The sequence below is a fragment of the Schistocerca gregaria genome, unplaced genomic scaffold, assembly GCF_023897955.1.
Source record: "Schistocerca gregaria isolate iqSchGreg1 unplaced genomic scaffold, iqSchGreg1.2 ptg000304l, whole genome shotgun sequence".
Taxonomy (NCBI): domain Eukaryota; kingdom Metazoa; phylum Arthropoda; class Insecta; order Orthoptera; family Acrididae; genus Schistocerca; species Schistocerca gregaria.
The window spans coordinates 3747449-3766412 of record NW_026061786.1 but is presented as its reverse complement, the minus strand read 5'-3'; the positions used below and the strand labels follow the sequence as shown (position 1 = coordinate 3766412).

The 18964-nt window shown below is 45.1% G+C and overlaps 1 protein-coding gene across 1 annotated transcript in view; it reads right to left on the bottom strand.

Moving 5' to 3' along the window:
• The window catches only part of LOC126305264 (protein unc-13 homolog C-like), a 1060877-nt gene extending 1042290 nt beyond the window's left edge, over positions 1-18587 (bottom strand). The window contains exon 1 of the mRNA XM_049992034.1: positions 18300-18587. The gene's annotated coding sequence lies outside the window, so the exon portion shown is untranslated. The remainder of the gene's footprint in view (positions 1-18299) is intronic.
• Positions 18588-18964: the final 377 nt, after the last annotated feature.

The following is an 18964-nucleotide window of genomic DNA, read 5'->3' as shown; positions in this document are numbered from 1 at the left end:
GCTGGACTCTGTTTCATACTGCATTATATGTGACGAGATCAAATCCTTCGTATGGATCTAAAAACTTTTTTTTTTTCACTAGCTGCTTATATTTTATGACCCACCGTCTAATTTCTTATGGTGCGTCGTATGTTGCCACTTAGCCGCTGTGACTGTGTCCCGGGTCCGGAGTGACTGAAAGTGACACCACACCGGCTCCCGTCCCCACTCACACCGTTGCCCGTGTCCCCCCACGTGGAGGCGGGCTCCATTTGTTTAGATCCATTTGATATCTTTTTTTTTTGCCAGCATTAGAAAAACTTATAACTAATGCAAAATAAAGTGAGATATTAATAAACAAAACGAAATTAAATATTTAGAAAGAAGGAAGGAAGAGAATTGAATAGAGAAGGGATAGGTATAATATTGCCCGTAACTCCTCACCTGGTTGTGGGCGGCGGCCCGGGTCTTGGAATGATCCTCAAGACGCTGGCCGTCGCTCACCATGCCTTTAACATCTACCATCCTAAAAACTAACTTAGCTAGAAGAGATTAGGGTACGTTACAGCTAGAAACTAAGACCTCCATGTCCAGCCTGCTAAACTATTTTCGATATGCAATAGAGAGGTAACTGATTTTGTGCTTGGCTGAAAGTTGCTAATGAAAGGGTACTTGTGGTAATGACGCTAACGGTTTGTGTTGAGCCTGCAAGGCTCCTAGTAGAGTACATCAGGCGCAAGCACCTCCCGGCCCCGCCGACAACACGACCTGAACGGTGATTTTCCCCGATTTACCATAGGTTTCCGTCGGGTTAGGATCAAAAGAGAGGAACCACAATTAAAATACTTCCATCCAGGCCGTGCGCCGCCTCTTACCAGGGGGCGTAGGTCCCTTGAAGAGGTGCCTAACTTTAAGCTTCAGATCATAAGTTATTAGTGTAGTGGAGGTTGAGGTATAGGCTGTTTAGGTTGGTTGTACAAACTATTCACGCTGAGCCAATGAGACTTACGATACGTGGTGTGGCAGTTAGCACCTTCCGGCCCCGCCAGCAACACAGCCTGAACGGTGGTTTTCCCCGACCTACCATAGGTATCCGTCGGGTTGGGCTCAAAAGAGAGGGACCACAATTAAGATCCTTCCATCCAGACTGTGCGCTGCCTCTTTACGGAAGGATAAGGTCCCTTTAAGAGGTACCTAGCTTTAAGCTCTTATTAGACATGGGGATGCTGTTAACTATTTACATATAAGATGCAATCTGTTTTATGATTGTGTGTGACTTGTGCACCTCTTGTCGGTTATTCCAGACTGTTCTTTGAAGTTAACTTGGTTGACACTATGGATCATCCGCGCTGGACGTTTCAATATCTGTGTTGGTTCCCTGGTCCGTATCTGTTTCTTCTTCATCACTCGTGGTGCTAATCATATCTGTGTCCCCCTGGGTATCGTGATGTCTGTTTGGACCGACTTGCCTTCGGTATGATCTGTTGTGCAAGTATTCTATTTGTTGCATCTTAGAGATTTCGTCCGTTAGTTTGTTGAGTTCAGTCCACCTTTCCGGGTCGCGTATTATGGCATGTAGTTCGTTCTGTGTGTTCAGGCGATTTATGTGTACTGTGTGTCTTGTGTTCGTGCGTTGACCGCAGAAGAAGATAGTATGTTCAGGGGAACCTTCTTCCCCGCATGTACATCTATTAGTCTGCTGCAGACTCACGCGGTACAGGTGCGTGGGATAAGGGCCATGTCCTGTGATGAAATGTACCATACCGCGGCTGGGATCGATATGTTTTAGTTTTAGTCTTTCCCAGATGTCAGGGAAGAAGTTGTATACACGGCGGCCCTTATCTCTGTGGCCCACTCGCTCTGCCAGGTATCCACTCGCCATGCTCTGAGTTGGCGTGTTGTCTCAATCGGTACACCTGTGATCTGCCGATCCTGGTCTATTCTCCCCATCCTAAGCCAGCACATTGCTGCGCGGTACCTGATGGTGATATCTATGGGGAAGATTCCCATGACGACACATAGTGCGTCATTTGATGCAGGCTTTGTGTGTGCATATTGGCATGTGTTCGTGGAAGTTCAATCGTTCATCAATGTATACTCCTACATAGCGTGTGACTGCTAGTCTTTTATGTTTGTGTCCCCGATTTTGACTATTAAGTTCCTGCGCAGGATACCCTTCAGCAATATATAAGTTGTTTTGTTTCCTGCTATCTTTAATTTATTATCTGTGCGCCATTGGGTTATTTTCCGAAGTGTTCCATTGGCTCTTTCTTCTAGCTGGGCACGGTTGTTTGCTGAAACTGTTAAGATGTGCTCCTCTAGTAACTGTAGGAGCGGTTCTATAACTATGTCCCAGAAGATGGGGCCGCAGATCGACCCTTGTGGACAGCCTTTCGTAATTCGTTTAATCACTTTCTGGTTGTCCATTTGCCAAACGACCGTTCTGTCTCAGCAGGTGTCTGAGCCTCTTGAACAGGGCCGCCACCAGATGTAGTCGAAGGCACTATGGGACTTAACATCTGAGGTCATCAGTCCCCTAGACTTAGAACTACTTAAATCTAACTAACGTAAGGACTTGACACACATCCACGCCGATGCAGGATTCGAACCTGTGACCGTAGCAGCAGTGCGGTTCCGGACTGAAGCGCCTAGAACCGCTCGGCCACAACGTCTTCATATGCTTGGAGAAATACAAGTAAATCTTGTGTTTACTGTGTTAACTTGTTGCTAATCATTTCTGCTCCTGTCCAGATTTTCTATGACGACAGTTGCTGCGCCATTCTGCAGCCAACCTCATCTTCCAGTTGTGTACAAAGTGTTACACAACACGTAAGATGCCGTGACTGGCCTGACCTACTTCAATAAAGAGCGTGTTCGACTGTTGCCCTGGCCAGCACGTACCCCAGATCTCTCACCCACTGAAAGCGTCTTTTCATGGCTTGTAGAGACACTGGCACACCATCACTTGCCAACCTGACGAACTCCGTCATAAAGCTGAAGCTGTATGGATGACGTACCTGTTATTTCTTACGCAAGCGCATGTGAACTCGAGGCGCAAGCAGGTTATAAACATTTCTGCTGCCAGAGGTGGCAGCAACTCTTTATACCTCGAAATTACTTAAAATTTGGTTATGTTCTTATTATTATACCGTTTTGCACAACAGTGGAATTTCGTTACTTGCTATCCTTCCACATGTTGTAATTTTAATGGTCAGCAGAGTACTTACAGGACCGGAGAGGAGAGTTACGGGAAGAGGGAAACGGGAAGCCAGAGACAGAGGAACGGCAGGAAGTTGTCAGTTGTCGGATGCCGTCTGATAGCGTACTAGCCTGCATTGCCGCCAGAGGCACCGGAGCGCTCCTGTCGGCGCGAGGTGGAGATGGCGGCGGCTGCGAGGGCGCCACAATGGCCATTGAAGCGGCCGGCGGGCCCGCTCTAATGGCGTGGACAATGGGCCGCCCTCCGCTGACTGCCACTGCTCGTGCTGTTCCTACTGCTGGATCCGGCTGCCTGTTTACGCGCGAAAGTGCACGCACACGCTCCGAGTTACCTGGCTTCTCGGTATTGCTCTATTGTGCTCTGTCCTACGGTGTAATTTAATAACTGGGTTTGCTAGGCCTTAGCATACTACAACACTTAACTTGCGTAAAAGTGATTTATATCAGTCCTACCAATATGGCTTCGTCTAATACAACTACTCAGCGACCGACCAGTCAAAGTTCTAAGTATATACTGCGGGTTCAACCGAGGTGACAAAACTTGTGGAATACCGTGTAATACCCTGTCTGACCTCCTTCTGCTCGGCGTAATGCAGCAACTCGATGTCGCATGGACTCAAAAAGACGTTGGAAGTTCCTTGCAGAAATACTGACCGTTCTGCTTGAGCACCCATCCACACTTGCGAAAGCGTTACCCGTGCAGGATTGTGTACACGAACTGATCTCTAGATTACAGCCCATAAATATTCTATGGGATTCATGTCGGGCCATCTGTGTGGCCAAAAAATCGCTCGACTTGTCCAGAATGTCCTTAAACCGAATTGCGAACAATTTTGGCCTGCTATCACAGCGCTTCGTTGTCTGGGAATATGCAATACATGAATGGCTGCAAATGTTCTGCAAGTAGCCAAACATAACAATTGCTTATCAATGATCGGTTTAGTTATACCAGAGGACCTATTTAATTCCATGTAAACACAACCCAGACTATTATGGATACAACATCAGGTTGCACTGTGCCTTGTTGACAACTAGGGTCCACGGTTTCGTGAGGCCTGCGTCATACTCGAACCCTACTATCAGCTACTACCAGCTCAACTCTGACCAGCCTGCGCTTTTCCAGTCCTTCAGGGTCCAACCGATATGGTCACGAGCCCAGGGCAGGTACTGCAGGTGGTCTCGTGCTTTTAGCAAATGCGCTCGCGTCGCTCATCTGCTGACGTAGCACATTAACGCCACATTTCACCACGCTGTTCGTCGTACGTCCCACATTGGTTTCACAGAGTGTTGGTTGGCACAGGCCGCTATTCTAGGTTGTTAAGTGAACGTCGGCCACTGTGTTGTCCGTGGTGAGAAGTAATGCCTGAAAGACGGTATTCTCGGCGGGCTTTTGACACTGGATCTCGGGTTATTGACTTCGCTAACGATTTCCGATGCACCTACCTCCAACTACCATCTGCGTTCAAAGTCTGTTCACTCTTGTCGAGCCGGCCGCTGTGGCCGAGCGGTCCTAGGCACTTCAGTCCGGAACCGCGTTGCTGCTGCGGTCGCAGGTTCGGATCCCGCCTCGGGCGTGGATGTGTGTGACGTCCTTAGGTTAGTTAGATTTAAGTCGTTCTAAGACTAGGGGACGGATGACCTCAGATGTTAAGTCCCATAGTGCTTAGAGCCATTTGAACTATTTGAATTCCCGTCGTGTGGCCACAATCATGTCGGAAACCTTTTCACATGAATTACCTGATTACAAATGACAGCTCCGCCGGTACACTGCTCTTTTATACCTTGTGTACGCTACACTAGCGTCACCTGTACGTACATATCGCCATCCCATGACTTCCGTCACCTTATTGTATTACTTTATCCCCTATATACGAACAGCTGGCAAATGAAAACAAGGCAGATGGAGAAAAGTAAGTAAACTCGTAGAACGTAGGCTTTGACTGGTGGACCGAGCGACGTGGCGCAGTGGTTAGACACTGGACTCGCATTCGGGAGGACGACGGTTCAATCCCGCGTCCGACCATCCTGATTTAGGTTTTCCGTGATTTCCCTAAATCACTCCAGGCAAATGCCGGGATGGTTCCGCTGAAAGGGCACAGCCGACTTCCTTCCCCATCCTTCCCTAATCCGATGAGACCGATGACCAAGCTGTCTGGGCTCCTTCCCCAAGCCACCAGCCACCTTCTTCACTGGTGGCATTTCCGTTATTACTAATATTTTCTATATGGACGTAAGGCCCTATTGTAAGGCATAATTGTCTGCCTAACGTTTAATGTTCCACTGCTGGAGACATTATTAGAGGCTAACAACTCAGAAACCGTTCTGAGTCGTTGAAGCCTCTTATAATAGTTCCAGCAGAGGAAGGCGAAACGTTAGACGGAGAATTATCCCTTAGACCCCGCACTAATGCGAATAAATCAAATATCAGCAATTAAGTAAACTTTTTATTAGTTCAAAACTAATTGCTATAACTATTAACACATTTATCCCAATGTGAGACAAGTCGTTGATTGCCTTCATGGAAAAATGCTTGCGGTTGCCTGTGGAACCATGATTACTGGGGCGTACACCTCTTCTTGCTTCAAGGGTACAAAAATATTGAAGTCACAGGACTCCAAAAATATGGCAGTCAGACGGGGAGAGATGGTGACTGAACGGAGGATGTCTAAGGGCTTCCACAGTGAAACTTCTACTACGTAGTAGAAATAAGCTTATCAACATTTGGGAAGGCCCACAATCCCGACCTCTCCATATGTGTGATTTCAATATTTCTGATATCGTGAAGAAAGATATGGGTGACTATTTATTTGCTTGGGACGAAGATATGCATACATGGCTACAATCATGGTTCCATGGACAACAACATCACTTTTGCATGAAGGCAATGACCGGTTTCTCTCACAGTGGGATAAATATGTTAACAGTTATAGTGATTAGTTTTGAGATAGTAAACATCTTACTTACTGTTTCCTAAGTGCCTCGTTTTCATTTTAGTACGCTTTATAGAATACTCAACTCCTATTTGGAAGCGATCTGACGTCAGGTATAATGTTTGTCCAGTATGTTTCTGAATCAAAATCCTAATTCCGTTGGTAGACAATTACAATCCAGAAGTGGTGAACTGGTGGATGAACGGCGGCTGTCGCAGCCAGGTAGCGTGTTGTGTCAGCTGGTGCTGTTCGTAACTAGAGGGCTGCATATCGGCTCCGTAAACAGTTCCACAAATTGAACCTCCTGTCGGACTGTGCAGCGTACATAAATACCCAGCGATACTACATTTACACCCACGTAACAGCCGATGTAAAACAGTGGATCGAAGGTGTCGCCTTCACTAGGCCACAAAGAAATGATGGCTTTAGCCATACGCCGTCTGACTGTGTAACGCCTGCTGAATGGGCAACCTACACAGCATTAGCGTACCGCGTGCAGCCTCCGTACCATGGGTTACATACAGCACCTACTTGCTCACTTTCGCTCGCAGTTTGAACTCCAGAAGCCACAGTCATTTCGGGTACTAGGAAGTACATCATCTACATCAATTTTATGGTTAACTGTACACTGGACGACCCACACGGTGCTTTTGTTCCAAGTATGGAGCAGTGTTGCCACTGCGTTTCCTTGTCAAGCTGGAGACAGTATAGTATTTAGTGCCAAAGACATCAGCGTGGGTTCACTATCATGCTTCTCAAACCGCTGTAGTATGCTCTGCCCTTCTGACATGGAAAGTTATCTTGACGGAAGCTGTTACCAAGCATGAAATGATGCAAGTGGCTTACAATAATATTGACGTTGTCTACAGCTGTCACGGTGTCTTCCATTACTACCACGTGTTCCACGGAAGACCAGGAGTCCCAACAGCATAATAGTCTCTCCACAAACTGCATCCGTAGCGCTGTGCATGTTTCGAGCAGCAGCTCGCCTGGTCACGGCATATCCGGGTACAGTTATAGACCTTTTGTAACAAGAATCGCGACTCAGCCGACCACGTGATACTTTTCCGTGGATCCAAGGTCCATCCTTGCTGATCCGACATTGTTGTGTCAACACGGGAACACGTTGGGGTGGGCTGCTGTGGAGCCCGCTCTTCGACATTGTGCCTGCACCAACGGTGTACTCGAATCGCCACAGAGCGAGCGTGTTTCCCACTACCGCCTACTGTGACGAGTGGTGGGTATTCAACAAATTGTCGCCCTCTCGTGGTTCCGCCATCCAACCACTTTCCATAGATGCTCACGGCAGTATCAGACGAACAGTTAATCAGATTCCGAAATGCTCGTTTCCTGGAGTCGAGACATAAAAATCTGCCCTTTGTCCAAGTCACTTAAGTCAGAGGATTACACCATTTCTCCCTCCGATCACCGATAGAATGATTTCCCATTCGTTCCTGCTTCGCTTACACAAGAGGTCTCTCTCAAGAGTCATCAGGCACATTTTCTCTGGTGGTCCAGCAGATATTTGGTATTTAAATTCTGCAACGTGTAGCTGGTGTCAGCCCGAACAAATCGTACACACCATGTCTTTCATATGACGTCCACTGTCGACGGAATGCGTCGGTTTGTTTCCCGTTTCAAACAAAATAATTTATAAATTGGAATTTTATAGATGGCTCTGAGCACTATGGGACTCAACTGCTGTGGTCATTAGTCACCTAGAACTTAGAACTACTTAAACCTAACTAACCTAAGGACATTACACACATCCACGCCCAAGGCAGGATTCGAACCTGCGACCGTAGCAGTCGCACGGTTCCGGACTGCGCGCCTAGAACCGCGAGACCACCGCGGCCGGCTGGAATTCATATGCACATTCGATAGGGCAGTACCAGATTAATCTAGAGCGATATTCGTTTTATCATTATGTATTAACTGGAACAGTAAAACACGAAGAACAACTGTTACTCCAGCAGCGACAAAGCAGCGCACTTCTGCACGGCTGCAGCAGTCAGTGCAGGCCAGGGTCGGAGGCGGAGACGTCGCCGGTGGAGAACTGGTCATTCCTCGTTTTTTACTGTTCCCTTAATAACAAATGGGTAACACGAGTACCACACTAGACTAATGCGGGACCGCTCTGTCCAATGCGTACATAAAATTCCACTTTAGAAAATCATTTTCTTTCTACCTGGAAATGAACCGACGTTTTTCAACGAATTTGGGGGCCGCATTAAAGACAGCCCTTAGTAATAGGAAAGACATCCTGTATACTTTCATTACCACATCATGTCTTCGCAATGGCACCAGGTGGCATTCAGTGTTACTGTGGGCAGTGATCGTAATGTTTTGACTCATCGGTGTAAAAGCAACATATTAGGTTGAAATGTTGTCGACGATTTCGTCTGTAATACACATCCCTATTGTGGTGACAAAGTGATAGGAATTACTCTCATTGTGTGGATGAACTTCCTTTACTATATGCTTTTGTCGCGTACATATGTTTTTTCTATCGATACATATAACACTTTAGCGCTACCTGTGTTGAAGTATTCTCAAAACATAAGTTTCTTGTGCTGGCCATTTTCGCAGTAGTCGTATATAAATTACAGTAATTCAAAAGGCTTTTTTCTTTTGAAGTACTATAATTTAATCTTAATGAGCTTGTCTCAAATGTGGTATCTACGTTGTGGTGACAGGCTTGTCTGTAGCTTAGATCGAGGTCTAGGTTACGCTGACAAGTAACAGTTTGGTCCTGAGTTTGCGAAACCAACGAATATAAAAGTGAAACCTTGGTCGAGGTGACCGACTATGTCTATTTTATCTTGAAAACTGATAGTTTCATTTTGCAATAGTTTCAGGTCGTTTTTGGTGTATAGACCCACTGAGTAAGAGTCTCACTCGGCTGTGACTAATTCCCCTACGTTGATTATGACATCGATCGCAGAACGAATAAGCATCGGGTCGTACGAGGTACATTATCTAGGATAATTTGGAAAGGGAGAAGAATGATATATGAAGTGACGCGGCTCAGATTCGTTAATGACCAATACAGAAAGTATCAGAATAATATAGACATGACCAGAAATAATGTTCGTGAGACTTGTAAAATGGCGCTAGTAACAGGACAGATTTACAAATGCTGATATGGAGACTGTACTGGGTCCTTGAGTACATACAGTGTAGGTAAATAAAAGTGTTCCGAAAAATATTTCATAAACCTAAGAATAAGAAACCCAACAAAATTTACATCATCAACATCTGGGATACATGACATAAATTGGGGTGCCTATCTTAGGGCGCATGAAATATTTTCACGGCCAGTATTATTTTGCGCACACTGTATATACCAACCTGAGAAACACAGATTCGGCAGAAGTAGGATATGAAAACTCATTGTTCAATTGTCTTTTACATATTTGTATCTGCCCTTGCAAACGAACAGTTTTTCTCCGCAAACTCAGTTTCAACACACTCTTTCAACTAGTATCATAAAGCTGATTTTTATGTTGCTCCAGCGATGGGAACTGAAACATTATTACATCAAAATGAATGTTCAAATGTGTGTGAAATCATATGGGACTTAACAGCTAAGGTTATCAATCCGTAAGCTTACACACAACTTAACTTAAATTATCCTAAGGACAAACACACACTCCCATGCCCGAGGGAGGACTCGAACCTCCGCCGGTACCAGCCGCACAGTCCATGACTGCAACGCCTCAGACCGTCGGCTAATCCGGCGCGGCATGATTACATCATTGATTATATAAATCAGCTGTTGTGCGATCGTAACTTACGTGACTGACCGCGACAGGCGTTATCAACACACACTTCGAGTAGAACGCGCATCGCCCTTCGTGTATTACTGATTTACCCAAATCTATCTTATTGTTTTTATCATCCAGGGGGTATATGTGCTTCCTCATACTCTCTACCTACTTGTCTCTTGATGCTCCCAATTCTTCTGCCACTTTTAATTTTGGTGTATTGTGCTCTAGGGTACAGTTTAGCTAGGACGTTGCCTACGTCTGGCAGGCCGTTGTAGCCGAGCGGTTCTAGGCGCTTCAGTCTGGATCTGCGCGACCGCTATGGTCGCAGGTTCGAATCCTGCCTCGGGCATGGATGTGTGTGATGTCCTTAGGTTAGTTAGGTTTGAGTAGTTCTAAGTTCTAGGGGACTGATGACCACAGATGTTAAGTCCCATAGTGCTAGAGTCATTTTCGTTGCCTAGGTCTGAGCAAACAACAACACTTAACATGCATAGAAGTGGTTTTATGAGGTCTGCGAAGTGGACATAGCTGTGACTATTCAGAGTTGAAGTTAACACTGTTCATTACAGAATCAATTATGTAGAATTGTATTGTATTGTATGGAACACGGGACCTAGAAACGACGGAGAAGCTCCGTCCCCGCCATAGCCGTAAGTGGTTCACAACCCAACAACAGGCTAGAGCAGTCCATTCACCCCACCTCTTCCCCACATGAATCCAAGGTTACGGGCCCCCAGTGGAACCCCCGGGAACGTCTCACACCAGACGAGTGTAACTCCAATGTTGGTAGAGTAATTATGGTGTACGCGTACGTGGAGCCAGTATTTGCTCAGCAATAGCCGACATAGTGTGAGGCGTAATAAGGGGAACCAGCCCACATTCACCGAGGCAGATGGAAAACCGCCTTGAAAACCATCCACAGACTGAAAGGCACACCGGACCTGGACACATATCCACCGGACGGATTCGTGCCGGGGACCGGCACGGCTTCCCGCCTGGACAGCAGTGCGATAGACCGCACGGCTAACCGGTGGGCCATTATTTACAATACTTAACTCTAATCTAAGAAAAGATCCGTCATCACGTCCAATATTTGGCAAGTAGCACTTTGAATAAAAGTCCTTCTCCGGTTCGGAGACACTTCCAAGGAATTCTTCTAAGTCCAACCGTGAATCGGTGAACAGGTGGACAAGCCGGGGGCAGAGTGGTTGGAGTCCCTGGGACTCGCCTTATCTATAAGGCTTGGCGTCGGATACGGAAAGAGAGCCCCCGATTGACTCTCGAGTGGACGCTACTTGTCGGGCCAGGCAACCCTGTGGGAGGGATGACACCGTGTGTCGCTCTGTTTTCTCCCATGTGGCAGGCAGGGATCAGCAGGATTGCAAAGATGTCGCCTTCGTATGCCACACTGGAACTCTGGCTTTATCCGTACGTAGTCTCGCCGATTAACGCCTGCAGCGCAGGCAACCCACAGGACCCAGCGGTACCACGTGTTGCCTGTGTGTCCTGTGGGATACAGAAGATTTCTGTCACGATCGTCCTCTCGTTTTTTTTTTTCACTCCATCATTCTACCGATCACAGTAATCAGCTAGTACGAATGGCAGATTCGATGGGTACCCATGTTGTCCCTCCTGGCAGTGACTGCTCTGAGTAGGATTCCCGTCTTTCTAGCGATACCCATCACGCATCCTCGACTTTTAACTCCAACTCCACATCTCGAAAGCTTTCACTAATTTCTTTTTCCAGCTTCCCCATCGTACAAGATTCATTCCCATACAATCATATTAACCAAATGTAGCTCGTTAGGAAGTGTTGCGTTCGCCTTCGAGGATTGTTTCCTGATAGTCAAAGAAACACTGCTTACTGACCCACGTACAAGCTTTTTGACCTATTTGGCACGGCCGGCCGGTGGGGCCGAGCGGTTCTAGGCACTACAGTCTGGAACCGCGCGACCGCTACTGTCGCAGATTCGAATCTTGCCTCGGTCATGGATGTGCGTGATGTCCTTAGGTTAGTTAGGTTTAAGTAGTTCTAAGTTCTAGGGGACTGACGACCTCAGAAGTTAAGTCCCATAGTGCTCAGAGCCATTCGAACCGTTTTTGAACACTTTGGCGTGTTCTGGACATGAACATCAAAACTGGGAACTCAAGGATAATTTTTTGCATGGTTGAGCAGTGCGTGGATCGTTTCGTGCCGTATCTCATTTGATATCCTGTTTTTCACTGTACTACCACCTCGTTATGTTAATTTCAATCACTGGCGTCTCTGAGTTGCCGCTTTGCCGGACCGTGAGCGACAGCAGCGGCGCTTATCGATACAAGCCCTGCTGTGTTATCATTGCTGACTGCTATTACTTCCCGGTTGTCGTGTGTTGGGAGGCAGTTCGAATCTTCCAATGAGTTGGGAGGCGCTAGCAGTGCAGTTCCGACCTGGTAGAAGTTCAGTCGGGGCGCCTGCAGTGAGGTCCGGACAGCCATGACTCACCCGGCGGTTGCCGATACATGTCACTTGCGTGCGGTTGGTTGGTCGTCGGTCGGTCGTCTTGTCGGCGATCGCTTATTGGTTGCCTGCGTGTGCCGACTCGTGATTCGTCCTTGTTATTGCACAGTCGCTGCCGTTAGTATTGTCTAATCCTTGGTGAAAGTGTTCGTGAAACTGTGTGTAGCTTGTGATGTTGACTGCTCAGTTATTTTAGTGCTGATGTATGGAGTCGGTCGGTTGGCGTGGAATAGCGAGGTAATATCCGCGGGGCGTAGTTTGGCCGGGCCCGCTGGCGGTCTGTACGCAGTGTCGGAGTGTGTGGGGCTGCTCCCTTTGCTATGAAGTCCGTGGCCCACCGACCCTTGGCACGAAAGTTGAGCTTGGTTTTAATTCACCAGGACGTCAAGACTGTTCAAATTGTGCCGTTTGGTTCTCCTTGTTGACTGTTGATACATTCTCACAAGCAACAACGTGTGTGTTCCGAGTTGGTGAAGGTTTAGTCACCGTCTGGTGGAGTCTGTATTTGGTTATTTGCAATTGAAGTGCACCAGCGGAATTTTCTGCCTTGTGGACGTTAACGTCCCGGTTACCTGCCTTGGCCCCGACGTAAATTTAAAGAGTGTCCTTTCCTCACCGTGTTGTCGCTGTCCAGCACAGTGTGTAGTTCGACAACTTGGTCGCGTTTCCATTAAACTCCCATTTGTGTGATGGGCGAGTGGAGCGCACGTTACATTGTCGGTGGATCCGTTGCCTATCTTTTGGTTGGGTTGTCGCCGGATCGAGAATGGTTGGGCCGACTGTCTGTCTCAGACAGTGAACGTTAGTATTTCAAGTGCTGGCCGATCCCCTGAAACCTCTGAGCGCCTTTAGCTGCACTGCCTCTTATTTTCTGTTTTGTGTATTGTATGGCTCACAGCCGATGGTTTTCAATTAAAGTTGAATTGTTTTTGGTGGTGTTTTAAGTCATGGCTCTCCAGCTACTTTAAAATTAAAATTCTTTGCTTGTCAAACGACAGCCGTTTTTAAATAAAGAATCTTTGTCTTTTGAGCATCAGACTGTTCGGGGCTTTCAGACTAATTGAAGATAAGGCGTTCTGCCTTGCTTTTTTTTAAATTTAATTTTGCCTAGAGTCTTAAATCATCGGCCTTCAGCCGTTTTTAAATTAAAGTTGTTGCTTTTCAAGTGTTAGATTTTTTGGCCTTCAGCCAAATTATAGAACTTACTTAAAGTGAGGCCTTCTGTCTTCTAAATATTCTTTTTAGTGCCTGAATTTGAGTTAATGGCTTTTAGCTTCTTTTTTTAGAAAAAAGAATTAAAGAGGTTGTGCCCTAAAGGCATAAGATAGTGTGGCGTATTCAGCGGATGACGAAGTTCAAGAATTTGTACTGTAATGTTATGTCAAATAAATAAAGTTATGTGTGTTCGAGTGTAACTAACAGCCACTCATTTTGGCCCCTTTCCACAATTCCAACTACCTGTCCTGTCCTGCGGGAATAACAGGGCGTTTCAATGGTGTCGGACGATAGACGATCTAACTTCTTTACTTCGAGTTGCAATTTAATCTTTCAAAATCTATAATATATGAGATAAAGAAATTCGTTTGCTTTCATGAGTTCAGTGTAACGTTTTCTTTATTATTTTTAAATCTTGTTTAATCGATTAGGCGTTTGCTTCAGAAAAGAGTATCTCTGCTGCCTAGTCACTTTCATTAGTTGCGAACGGAAGAAGAAAATTACCGTCTGTCTTGCCTGGTAACCGTGGTATCAAGTGCAGAAAAATAAAAATAGCGCTCAAATTTGAATTTGATTACGCACAATATAAAACAGTAAGTCTACTCCCTTCTAACTACTATGTACCTCTGAAGGTTCAAGAACAGCCATCACTTCAACAGTGAAAAAAGTGAAAAACGGTGGAAGAAGGAAAGTTTTTTGTATATATTAGAAACCAATTTCAATTTAAAGTATTTCTACCCATCTTCTCCTCATCAGCTCTACTTATACAAGCAACCACTTGATGAAAAACTGAAATACCAGGAAGTAAAGACTTTTTGAAGCAATACTAATACCTTAATTTGTCGAGATTTATCAGAAAATTTTATGATTTTCAACATTCAGTGTGTGCAGTGCCGTCTTCATTTTATGTGTTACGGTATTTCGAAGTCTCCCCTAGTTGTCTTCTTCAGGTGCAGAGCGCACATTGCTACGCTCGTTGTTCGAGACCAACCGAACTGTGAACTGGTCACCACATACGCCGCAGGAGCTATTGTTTCTCGGCGTTTTCAAACGCTGTCTCACTGTGCTCGTCTGCCAGTGACGAAAACAAGCAAAAGATATATTGATTCATTAGTTGTTGAGGTTGGGATGCAGGAGCTTCCAGATTTGACAGCATTCCAAGTCCTCTGTCTGTAGTCGATGACACGGTCTTCAAACTGCTGTCGAAATTGGGGACAAATGTCGGTCAAGTCTAAAAGAAAAACGCTCTATGACGAGCTGAATATAAGGAATAGAACGTTAAGAACTGTTCGATTAAAATGTGGTAGTATGTATGTGGAAAGGAATGTGATCGTCGGCTGAAAATGTTGTGAATACATGCTGTAAACAATAGTATCAATATGAGATATAGTTGTATGATTATTAAATCAGTGCAAAAATGGACCAACCGTGCTCACAGCCTGTTGAAAAAAAAGAAACAAAAAAAAAGCTGTCAAAGATACATTCGTTACAGCCGACTCAAGCAACCAATTAAGTAAGCCCAACTTAGATCTATCCATTTATGCTATGATGGATGACTGGACAGCAGTTGGTATGTATGTAATAAATATAAAAACAGCCAATTCTAGATAGTTGCTGTATTTTTCAGTGAAAACGTGTATGCACGTTGCATATAAAAATAACGGTTCATCGTAACAGCGTATGTACGCGTGACTATAGCACACGTCAAAAGCTAAAACATAACACACAATGCTCTAACTGTTGACCTGTGCTGAAATCGTGCGTCGTTCGTACATAAGTTGGTGCTAAGATCGGTTATTTTTCGTATCTAACGTACATACATTTTCTCATTGAAAAATTCAGCCGCTGTCTAGAATAAGAGGACCTGATAATGGCGTATTGTATCGCTGAAACTTGTAGCCTATAAAACAATCTGGAGATATACTTACAGGTGACGGTCTTTTTTAAATATTTATTACAGTTAAATCAGCTGACGTCGAATGCCTGACGTGTTGGGATTAAATGAAATACGCAACGACTCTCAGGGGCAGTGTATTAATATTGGCATTAGAGATTAGAGTGATCGCTTCAGTTAAAATTTAGCGCACCATTCAGCTCTCAATTTTCTAGAACCACGGCAGTAAACATAACAGTGCTCTGCCTGCTTCTTTCTGCTCATGGTTAAGTGTCATTAAGACTATTTTTGGTGAAGGGTATGGGCCTACGACACTTTCCTATTTCATAACTTTTCTTTAAGTGCTTGTTAAGACCGTTTTTGGGGAATTGTGTGGTCTTAAGACATTTTCCTCTCTTATACAATTTTCCATGGGTTGGCATTGCCTTTTGGATGTACTTAAACTTCTTGAACAGCAGTTTAATCTTAGACAGCAATGACTAGGGCGATGTGCATACTGGTCTTGTTTAATGTTTGGTGGGAATCTAGACAGCGGGCAACATTCTGCACTGGACACCTGAAGAAGACAACCAAGAAAGTTGTCCAAATAATGTAAAAGGTAAATCACAAATTATACGCAAAGCTAAAAATCAACAAACGTAATAGTTACAAAGCGAAGAACACGGTAGCGGTATACCCAGGTCGGTTTGGTTATTATATTGTGAACTTAATATGTGAAGTGAATTTCTTTCCAAATAACAGCCAGTACTTTTGGAGATGTTGATTTAATGCTATGAAGGGGAAAAACGTTCTAGACTGTCTAACAACGGTATATATGTAAGAGCCTGGATTTGGGGATCACCCCTATCGAACAATTCCAGATTTAGCGAAAGATTGATTTGTTTGATTTATCACAAATATCTTTATAAGAATCATACGATAAACCGCTATTGTATGAAATATAACATTGCGTAACGAGATATAACGCATTGGGATCCGTCCCATGTGCATGTCCTATCATCGGAGACGTTAGGTGTTCTGACCTACACCAACACTGCACTTTTCGAACTTTTATTTCACCTATTACGCTCTATCTGTCTTGATTGGCTGATTTGTATTCTTCAATATCGTACAGTCTTTGTGTAGAGTTTTACCTCAGTCATTAATTATTGATACTGATCAGGGGCAACACAGCGCAGTGCGAGAAATTGCACGGGACGGAATGTAATCTTAAACATACTACATTCACATTTTTAGTTTGAAAATCTGTTTCCTTAACATACGAGCAGCCGCAACGGTGCAAGGTTCGCACGATATTTGGTAGTAATACCGTAGTTATTAACTTTCCATTTCACAACAGTGAGTTAATGAGTACAACCTTTTTGACTGAGTTCCTTCTCTTACCCAAAATGTGTTTTCGCTGATCACCCGACGGCTGTTCATAAGAATAAAACAATGTCTGCGATTTGCAGTAACAAGCGGAATACTCCTGTTAGGTGTTCAACGAAATCTTCCTACGCTCTTTTGGATGGGTCCCATGCCTCACAATAATGAGAGGTAATGGAACAACTTAACACAGAGAAAGTGACAGTAGATGCGATGTGGAAGGGTACGCGAAAAGGCGCTGGCATATTTGATAACAGCTGGGGATTTATGTAAAATATAAAGCAACAAGCATCACAAAATGTGATATTTCTAATTTCTTCTTTTATTCAGTTTTGAAATGCGACAATCCGACAGACTGATTTAGAAACAGGGAGCTGTATCATCGGTTTCGATTCGTGTATCTCGATTGGTGAAATACATTCGTCAGGCTCCAAATTTATTCTTTTTCTGCTACTGTGGCTAGTGGAATACATTTGGTAATTGTAATGTGATTATAGGCACACATTCGCATTTATTGATTCGACATATATAAACACTACGTGATCAAAACCAACAAAATGTAAATCTTCTAAAAGTAAGACAGAAATATTGCATTATGTTGTTTATTTCTCTGAAGGATGTGAGTGGCTACGAATTTTTGTTGTACAGTATTAGTAAAATACAGGTCTAGGGGTCATTTTGTAAATAACACTAATCTATACTACAACAAAATATTGGTTAAAATAGGAAAAGTGCTCTACAGAAATAACAAAAACAAATGTGTAAAATTGGATTATAAAGAAATGTAAATTGTATACTCATCACTAATGGTATACGTATATAATCGCCCGATGCTAGAGTAAGTATGCAAAATCAATTAAAATAATCGGTATGTTCATTTTAATCTTCTAAAAGCACAAAGCACAGAAGATGGAGCTCTCGTGTGAGGTCCGAAAAGCATGTAAAGATTTGAACTTGGTAATCACATGCAGGCTTTGGAGGTCTGTATTACCGTAGAAAAATTTGATGAGTATTGGCTTGTTCTTGAAAGGGGGCTGTTACACCAGATTTCTTCTAGGTACCGAAATACCACTTCAGCCGCTCGAATGTGATGAACGACTGATCAGAGGAATATTACAGTAGCTGCACATTTGAGTGCACAATTTTTTGAAGTTTGAAGTATTGACCTATTTTGCTCGTAATAATTGTCTTCTTTATAATAAACATCAAACGGCAGATAATAATAGCTTGGGTATGCATGAAGAGAATTGGAAAATAATAGTGCAGTACATGAATAAATGAAGTATACGTTAAGTCTAAAGCTGCTAATACGGAGATACATAAACTTGAAGTGAAGAGTTTAAGAAGACATTCAGGGAGAAAATTAATTTTGGAAGCAGCGCAATTCTAGCTGAGATGCATGCAAATAGCGGCAGAAAGCAACTAACCTTTTAATTGACTGATGAATAAATCACACAAAAATAATATCATTCTTTGTCATTCCGCCCGAAGTACTCGAGGTAAGCGAAATGGCCCGTTTCGATAGAGCCAGGGAGAATATCCAAAAAAAAGGCTGCAACAACAACGTCGAATATGTAACACCGCAGTCAGTTAACACGCAAGAAGAGGGAAAGGGGGAGAGTACGAAACAAAATGCGTGACTGGGGCCGCTCTACGGCACGGGAGCAGAGAGAGAGAAAGTGTATCTGACATTACAGTTCAGTGGGCCGAGTTTGCGCAGGACCGGCTACAGGCTTAGCCGCCGGCGTCGGTTCGCGTCGCGTCGCGGGCGGGCGGGCGGGCGCCCAGCTAGCGACTCGCGGCCCTGGCCTGCGCGCACCTGCACGCTGCGCTCGCGCCGAGGGCTGGCACCTCACTGGCGTGCCCGGGGAGAGCGCGCGCCGCCGGGCCGTCGGGTCAGCCCGAGCGCCAGCGGAGCGGGCCGAGCAGTACCGAGAGCGCCCGAGCGGCACCGATCGCGCGGCTGCACCGCCCCCGACGCTTATTGATCGACCGCGACGCCCACGAGCCCGGCGCGGCGCTGTGGGGTCGTGCTCGCGTCGGCCGGTGGACGCTCGGCTGTGCCCGCTTGGCCGCCGCCGCCGCTGCCACC